This window comes from Octopus bimaculoides, chromosome 6 (genome assembly GCF_001194135.2).
Source record: "Octopus bimaculoides isolate UCB-OBI-ISO-001 chromosome 6, ASM119413v2, whole genome shotgun sequence".
Lineage (NCBI taxonomy): Eukaryota > Metazoa > Mollusca > Cephalopoda > Octopoda > Octopodidae > Octopus > Octopus bimaculoides.
Window position 1 is genome coordinate 76,570,339 of NC_068986.1, and position 7,500 is coordinate 76,577,838.

At 37.8% G+C, this 7,500-nt stretch overlaps 1 protein-coding gene across 4 annotated transcripts in view; it reads left to right on the plus strand.

Moving 5' to 3' along the window:
* The window catches only part of LOC106871484 (uncharacterized), a 167,078-nt gene that overhangs the window by 67,353 nt on the left and 92,225 nt on the right, over positions 1-7,500 (plus strand). The gene's annotated exons all lie outside the window — the stretch shown is intronic.

The window sequence follows — 7,500 nt, forward strand, 5'->3', positions numbered from 1 at the left end:
GGCACATAAAAGACACCATTTCGAGCGTGGCCGTTTTCGTGCGGGTGACACGTAAAAGCACCCACTACACTCTCTGAGTGGTTGGCGTTAGGAAGGGCATCCAGCTGTAGAAACTCTGCCAAATCAGACTGGAGCCTGGTGTTGCCATCCGGTTTCACCAGTCCTCAGTCAAATCGTCCAACCCATGCTAGCATGGAAAGCGGACGTTAAACGATGATGATGATGATGATGATTGAGAGTAATAGAAATGAAACTAATAAATATATAAAGCTACATAATGAAAGTAATTGAAATTGAAACCATATAAAAGTGAAAATATTAATAGAGATGTATCATTTATGACTGTGATACACAAACAGTGTTAGAGATAAGAGATTGCTCTTGGTTCACATTAGGTTAGAAATAGAAAATTTTTTGGGGCCTTTGACACTACATGTAACCTAAGTAAGGCATGTGTAAAATTTATTGAAATCTGTTGGATAGTTCTCGAGTTTTAGTAATGCACACATACAGACACACACATTCTCAGTTTTATATATATATATATACAAGAATAAGGGCAGGGAATCGTCAATTAATAATAGAATTAATAATTAACAATTTTGCCAAGTAGTTCAGTATGAAAAAACCTTTATCGGTAAAACCATTTATCATCATAAATATACAGGGATTAGCATTGAGTTGCTTCTCCAACATACTGAAAATTTAGAAATAGCAGTCAAAGAACTACTGATTCTAAACTACAAATTTTTCTCTAAAACGGATGGCGATATTTATGGCATATATATATATATATATTTACTTGTTTCGGTCATTTGACTGTGGCCATGCTGGAGTACTGGCTTGACGGGATTTTTAGTCAAACAAATTGACCTCAGGACTTATTTTTTAAGCCTAGTACTTATTCTATCGATTTCTTTTGCCAAACTGCTAAGTTATGGGGATATAAACACAGTAACACCAGTTGTCAAGCAGTGATGGGAGAACAGACACACAAAGATATATACATACATGCATATATATATATAAACACATGACAGGCTTCTTTCAGTTTCCGTCTACCAAATCCACTCACAAGACTTTGGTTGGCCTGAGACTATAGTAGCAGACACTTGCCTAAAGTGTCACACAACAAGACTGAACCCAGAACCATGTGCATGAGAACATAGTTTTGCTGGAAGATGTACAGCCTCCCTCAAGCAACTCTGTCAATCATGGGCTTGTCAGCCATCTCTGTTGTCTTTATATAGGCTGCTGTATTGATCCTAAGACCTTGCAGGAAAAAGTGAGAAGCATGACTTGGCTCTCATTGTTCATTACCACTAAGATGATCACTGATGATGAAAACTTTGTGTCTATAACAATGGAGACTTCAGTGGGTCTGGTGCAGAGCCATTTGTTATTCCATCAGTTCACTTTTTGATCTTGGACAAAGTTGTCATCTGAGACAAACCAGAGCTTGTTGGGCTCCTCAGGGTACTTGAGTTTGCTCAACAAGTACTTTGACCAGATCACATGGTTCTCCTCGGTCAAATTGGTCAAGAATTGACCTCATATAACTTAGGATTTATACCAGCTATCTTTGTGCACCACATCTCTAATTGTTGACTCTGACATGGAAATGATTTTCTAGAATTCTTGTTGATGATTCTCTGGACATGATGGCTAAACTTGACTTTTCTGACAATGTCTGACAGTCGAGAATGCTTTTTGATTCTTTTGACTATGATCTTAAACACGAAGTACCTGGTGGTATTGAAGAAGGTTGAAATCTCAGAACCACTGTAGTTAGTGGCTGAGGTGGCAAGAACGGCATGCCTTTTCATTGTTTGTATAAGATTCAAAACTTTCATGTTGGGGCTGAAAAAGAGGATCTTCATTAAAATTTGTACTAATTATGGTTCTTATGAGTTTTGCTCTCAAATAGCCAAACCCCTGTATATATGCATGTGTACACACGCACACACACATGCCATGACTTCAACATTACCAAATCTTTGTTTCTGTGTGTGTGTGTGTGTGTGTGTATGTGTGTATACATATATGCATATAAACATACAAGCTTTAAGCTATTTCTATATATAATGATGTAAATCTGATTTTTTCTTCATTTCTGATTGTGTTTAATTAGATTTGGAAACAAATCACTATCAAATAAGTTAATGATATTGTAAAAACTAATTATTATAAAGAAAATTTCTCATCTTTGGTGTCTGATGCTCACCTTACACCCAGATAATAATCACCCCAGCATCTCATATATTTCTGACATTTAATCATTTAGATTGACTCTTTCAGATGACATTCACAAAAACACGAAATAACACACAATATTAAAATGCTAGAGCACTATACTTGCTAAGTGAAATGGTAAGGATGGCAAACTTAATGGTTTAGGTGGCTGTATAGGTAACTTGGTAGTTTAGTTAGCTTGGTAGACAACTACTTTTGGAATTAGATTTTTAAAAAGTTATATAATGTTTAGACCCAAAATACACTACAGCAAACAATTATTCTGAAAGTTTTACCAAGCTTACAGGTACATTAATGGTATTGATGTCACCTGTTTTGGAGGAATTATGAAAGCCATGGGCACTGACACTTCCATTTGAACAAACCAATAGTAAAATAATAAAAATCACACCAAACTTCTTTCAGCATTGAGTTCTCATTTTTCTATGGGTCTATGTGAGACTTAGAAATCCTACCATTCAGGGCTATTTCATCCAATTCTATCACCACTATGCCAGAATAGATTTAATTTGAATGAATCTGCATCCCGTTATAGATTTGTTGTAGTTTTATTTAGTCAGTTGAAAACCAAGTGACTCATTTGTAGTAAAGTTGGCAGCAATAGCAGAACACTGATAAATTTTAATATTTTGTTATTAGATTTAGGTCAATGCTGATCAGACATATGAAAGACATTCCAACCTTGGTCAACCTGTTGTTTCTATCTTTTTTTAAGATGGTAGGGTCTGATTTGCTGAGAATTTACCTGTTATTTTTAGCCAGTGGCAAGTTGGTCAAACCAGTAGAATAGAATATTACAGGTTTAACATTAATTTATGGCTTCCTGTTTCTAATTTAAAACTTCAGTGGTAGCAACTTGATAAAATATCCTATCCATTAAACCAGTGATCTTCAGACTGACAGATACTAGTGTCTCCAAGCCTATGTTAATATTAATGAAATTTTTTTATTCCTCCCCACTCTCACACATCCCCAGGCTGTGTAGTGAGAAGCTTGCTTCTCAATCATATGGCTTCAGGTTCAGTTCCACTGTATGGCACCTCGGGCAAGTGTCTTCCAAATAACCCTGGACCCACCAAAACTTTGTGAGGGGATTTAGTGGACAGAAACAGAAAGAAGCACATTGTGTGTGTTTGTGTGTGTCTCCACCACCACTTGACAACGACCACTCTTGGTCTTTTTACACCCCAACAACTTAGCAGTTTGACAAAAGAGGCCAACAGAATAAGTTAAATACCAGGCTTTAGAAAAAAAGTACTGGGGTCAATTTGTTTGACTAAACACTTCAAGGTGGTACCCCAGCATGGCTGCAATCCAATGATTGAAGCAACTAAAAGGTAAAAGGAAAATTAATGAGAGGAAAAACAGAATTTTCATCCATATAATTTTACTTCCTTTGTCAAGCTGTTTTATTAACCTTTGAATTCATGAGTACAATTTAGCAGGCGTGATTTTGTTTGACTATACCCCTGGAAGACACAAAAGTCGGTGACCACATGACTTTGTGATTACAGCTTGCTAAGTGGCAGAAACATTGCTATTTTCAGCTGTAAACACAAAACCATGTGGCTTTCTGGTTTTGTGTCTTCCAGGGGTATACTTTTTGTCTTTTTTTTTCATTGCTTTTGCAGATTTCCATGACTCTGTGCCGCCACATCCAATTCCATTATTATGAATTTGAATTGGGATCTTGGGTCATAATAAAGCCTTCATTAGCTAATTAGATGTTCTAGGATTCATCCACTCAGCATAAATATAAGAAACACTGTTGGCTCAGTTGAGCTCTTCCACTACCTCTTCATACTCTGCCATGCTGTGGTCCTATGACTTCACCATATTCCTAGCAGAGTGGCTAAACAGGTGCTATGCCTTGCCAAAGGGCAGCTCGTAATTATGCAGGGCATGGTTTTCACTCTGTGAGGTATTTACAAAATATCCGCATATCCAATCCAGGGGTGTAGTCAAATGAAACCATGCCCTCTAAAGTGTATTTGCAGATGTGAAAAGTTAGACATAGCAATTTGTTCACTCTTTTTTGACTCTCAGAAGTTCCCCATCCTTCTCTATGAGACATACTGCATTAGATGACTTCAGCTGATTGGCAAAGACTTACTGACCAACATACTACTGTTGTTGTTGTTGTTGGCACTCCGTCGCTTACGACGTCGAGGGTTCCAGTTGATCTGATCAACGGAACAGCTTGCTTGTGAAATTAACGTGCAAGTGGCTGAGCACTCCACAGACACATGTACCCTTAATGTAGTTCTCGGGGATATTCAGCATGACACAGTGTGACAAGGCTGACCCTTTGAATTACAGGCACAACAGAGACAGGAAGTAAAAGTAAGAGAAAGTTGTGGTGAAAGAGTACAGCAGGGTTCACCACCATGCCCTGCTGGAGCCTCGTGGAGCTTTTAGGTGTTTACGCTCAATAAACACTCACAGCACCCGGTCTGGGAATCTAAACCGCGATCCTATGACCGCAAGTCCGCTGCCCTAACCACTGGGCCATTGCGCCTCCACTGACCAACATACTACAACCACTGGCTAACAAACATTCTCTCTTTTCTACAATGGCCTAAGCTCCAACTGTATTGGACCTGAGGTCAGGTTCATCTTAGCAGTACTATAGGTCACCAGTATTTACTTATTGACAGCAAGCCACAGAATACATAGATCATAATTAGGCCCCTAGATCCATGGGAGTCCCTGAGAAACTGCCTAGTGTACCTATGCCTTAAGGTGGCACTGCCAGAGGAACACATGAGATACCTGTCTACCTTCTCATCATAACAATAACAATTGACCTTACACAAAACAAATCAGTTTTCAGTTAAAAATCAACTATGAGCACTTTTTTCTCTTATTTTTTTTTTTGGAATTGCAGAAATAAATCCCAGAAAAATATCAGGAGCTGTTTAGTCATTATTATTGCATATCTTCAAAATTTTACCTCATGGAAAGAAATCATACTACACCAAGTTTCCAGCCTACAACTTTCACTAACTTATTAGAGGAATAACTTACTTTATCCACTCCTCTCTCTTTTTATGTGTATTCCCCTTCGTTTTCTCCATTTGTTTCTTTTTTTCTTTCCTCCTCCTCACTCTTCTCTTTTCTCCTTGCTATATTTCCATTCTGTCATGTTGCATGTCCTTTTTTCTACTTTGAATGTCTTAATGTTAGTAGTTTTCTCACTTTTTTTTCTTTTTCTGTTTGTTTGTCCATCTCTCTCTCTCTTCCCCATTCTCTCCCTGTCTTTCTCTCTCTCTCACACACACACATACTCTCTCTATATATGTGTTGCTCACTTTGTTTAAAATGTAAACATCTGAGAGCTAAATTTTTATTTTTGCATGGTTGTTGTTTCTATTAAAGGGGGTGTGCATACAACTTAGAGGATCAGCTCAGACTTTTTATCTCTCCACAGGTCGATATAACAAGGGTCACTCAACCTGCTAGAAATAGCAACCAAATCTCCCTCATATCACACCTTCTTATATAAGGACAGGTAATATAGTTCTAGATAGCCTTAAAAAATAGGATAGCCATGATCTGAATGATCTTCATCATAAGTCTGTTTGTCCTTGGGTGAACAACAGTAGCACAATCATTAAAAATATACTGAAGTCGATCCAATCAAGGTGGAATGTTGGTCTGAATGATAGGACACCATATTAGATGTTTCATGGTATTTAGCTTTGTCTATGTTCTAGCCTCTTTTATATCTGTCCAGGGTCAATAATTAAGTGCCATGGGTAATATGCTGAGGGTTGATATCACTAATTGCGTGTAACCCACACTTACATGAAACCTGTCCTGTGTTTAGTCAAATGAAATCAATATTTTTAGAACTACAACTATTTGAAGTTATTAGAGTCAGAAAGTCTGGTCTGGTGCACCCATCCTCCTCCTACTTCTCTTTCTACAAACACACTTTCTCTCTCTCTCTCCCCATCTTACTGCTGGCCTTCCGTTATATTCTTTGCAAACCCATTGCTGTTGTTTTTAACATCCCAATCCTTCTTCCATTCTCTCAACTTTCATTCTTCTTTTTACTCTTATTTCTTGTATTTCCCTCTCTTCCCCATTGTTAAATAAGCTACCCCACCCCCACCAGTTAGCTATTTTCCATTTTTTTTCTCTATCCACTCCTGACCTCTTCCATCCTCTCTTGCTTTCTCTTTACCTGCATCTCTGTAATTCATTAGCAGCCTTCTCCTCCTCCTCTTTCATTCCCCCCCCCTCATTTCCTATTTTATCTTCTCTTCTTTCCACAACTTACCTTTCTCTTTTTCTCTCCTTTCCCAGCCAATCTATAGATTATTGATTTATTCCTTTAAACTGCCCACCCTCTTCATATCCTTTTGTTATATTGGAATTAATCATTCAGTACAGTTTCCACTATCAACTTTAGTAATTGCCCCTTTTTTGTGATCAACTTTAACAACTGTCCTAATTCTACCACTCAGTAGTTTCCACAATCAACCTTAATAACTACCCTACCTCTATCATTCTGTACAGTTTCCTATTTCTTTTTTGCCCACAAGGGGCTAAACATAGAGGGGACAAACAAGGACAGACAAAGGGATTAAGTCGATTACATCGACACCAGTGCGTAACTGGTACTTAATTTATCGACCCCCAAAAGGATGAAAGGCAAAGTCGATCTCGGTGGATTTTGAACTTAGAACGAAATATTGCTAAGCATTTCGCCTGGTGTGCAAACGTTTCTGCCAGCTCACTGCTTTGTTCTATACAGTTTCCACTGCCTTATCTCTATCCTTTCTACCATCAACCTTAGTAAGCTGTCTTCTTGTTATCACTAAGTACATTTTCCAACATCAACTTTAGTGACAAAGGAACAGGTAAAAGAGAGATAAGAAAGGAAAAGTGCTTAAGGTTTTAAAAGTTAAAAAAGCGCTTTAATCATCATCATCATTTAACTTCAGTATTAAAGTGGTGCAGATGGAGTTGTGAATTAAGAAGTTTGCTTCCACTTTTTTTCCATGCTTGCATGGGTTAGATGGAGTATTTGAGGCAGATTAGATGCCCTTCCTGTTGCTAACCATCACCTTTTTCCAAGTAAGGAGGTTGTATTACCCCATGGCCAGAGATGTTCTAACACAATATTGAAAATGAACAACACTGCTTGTATGACAGTAACATTCTTTTACAAATGCAATGTCATAACCTGGAGACACACACATAGATATACACAGATATGTAGGGCTTCTTTCAGTTTCA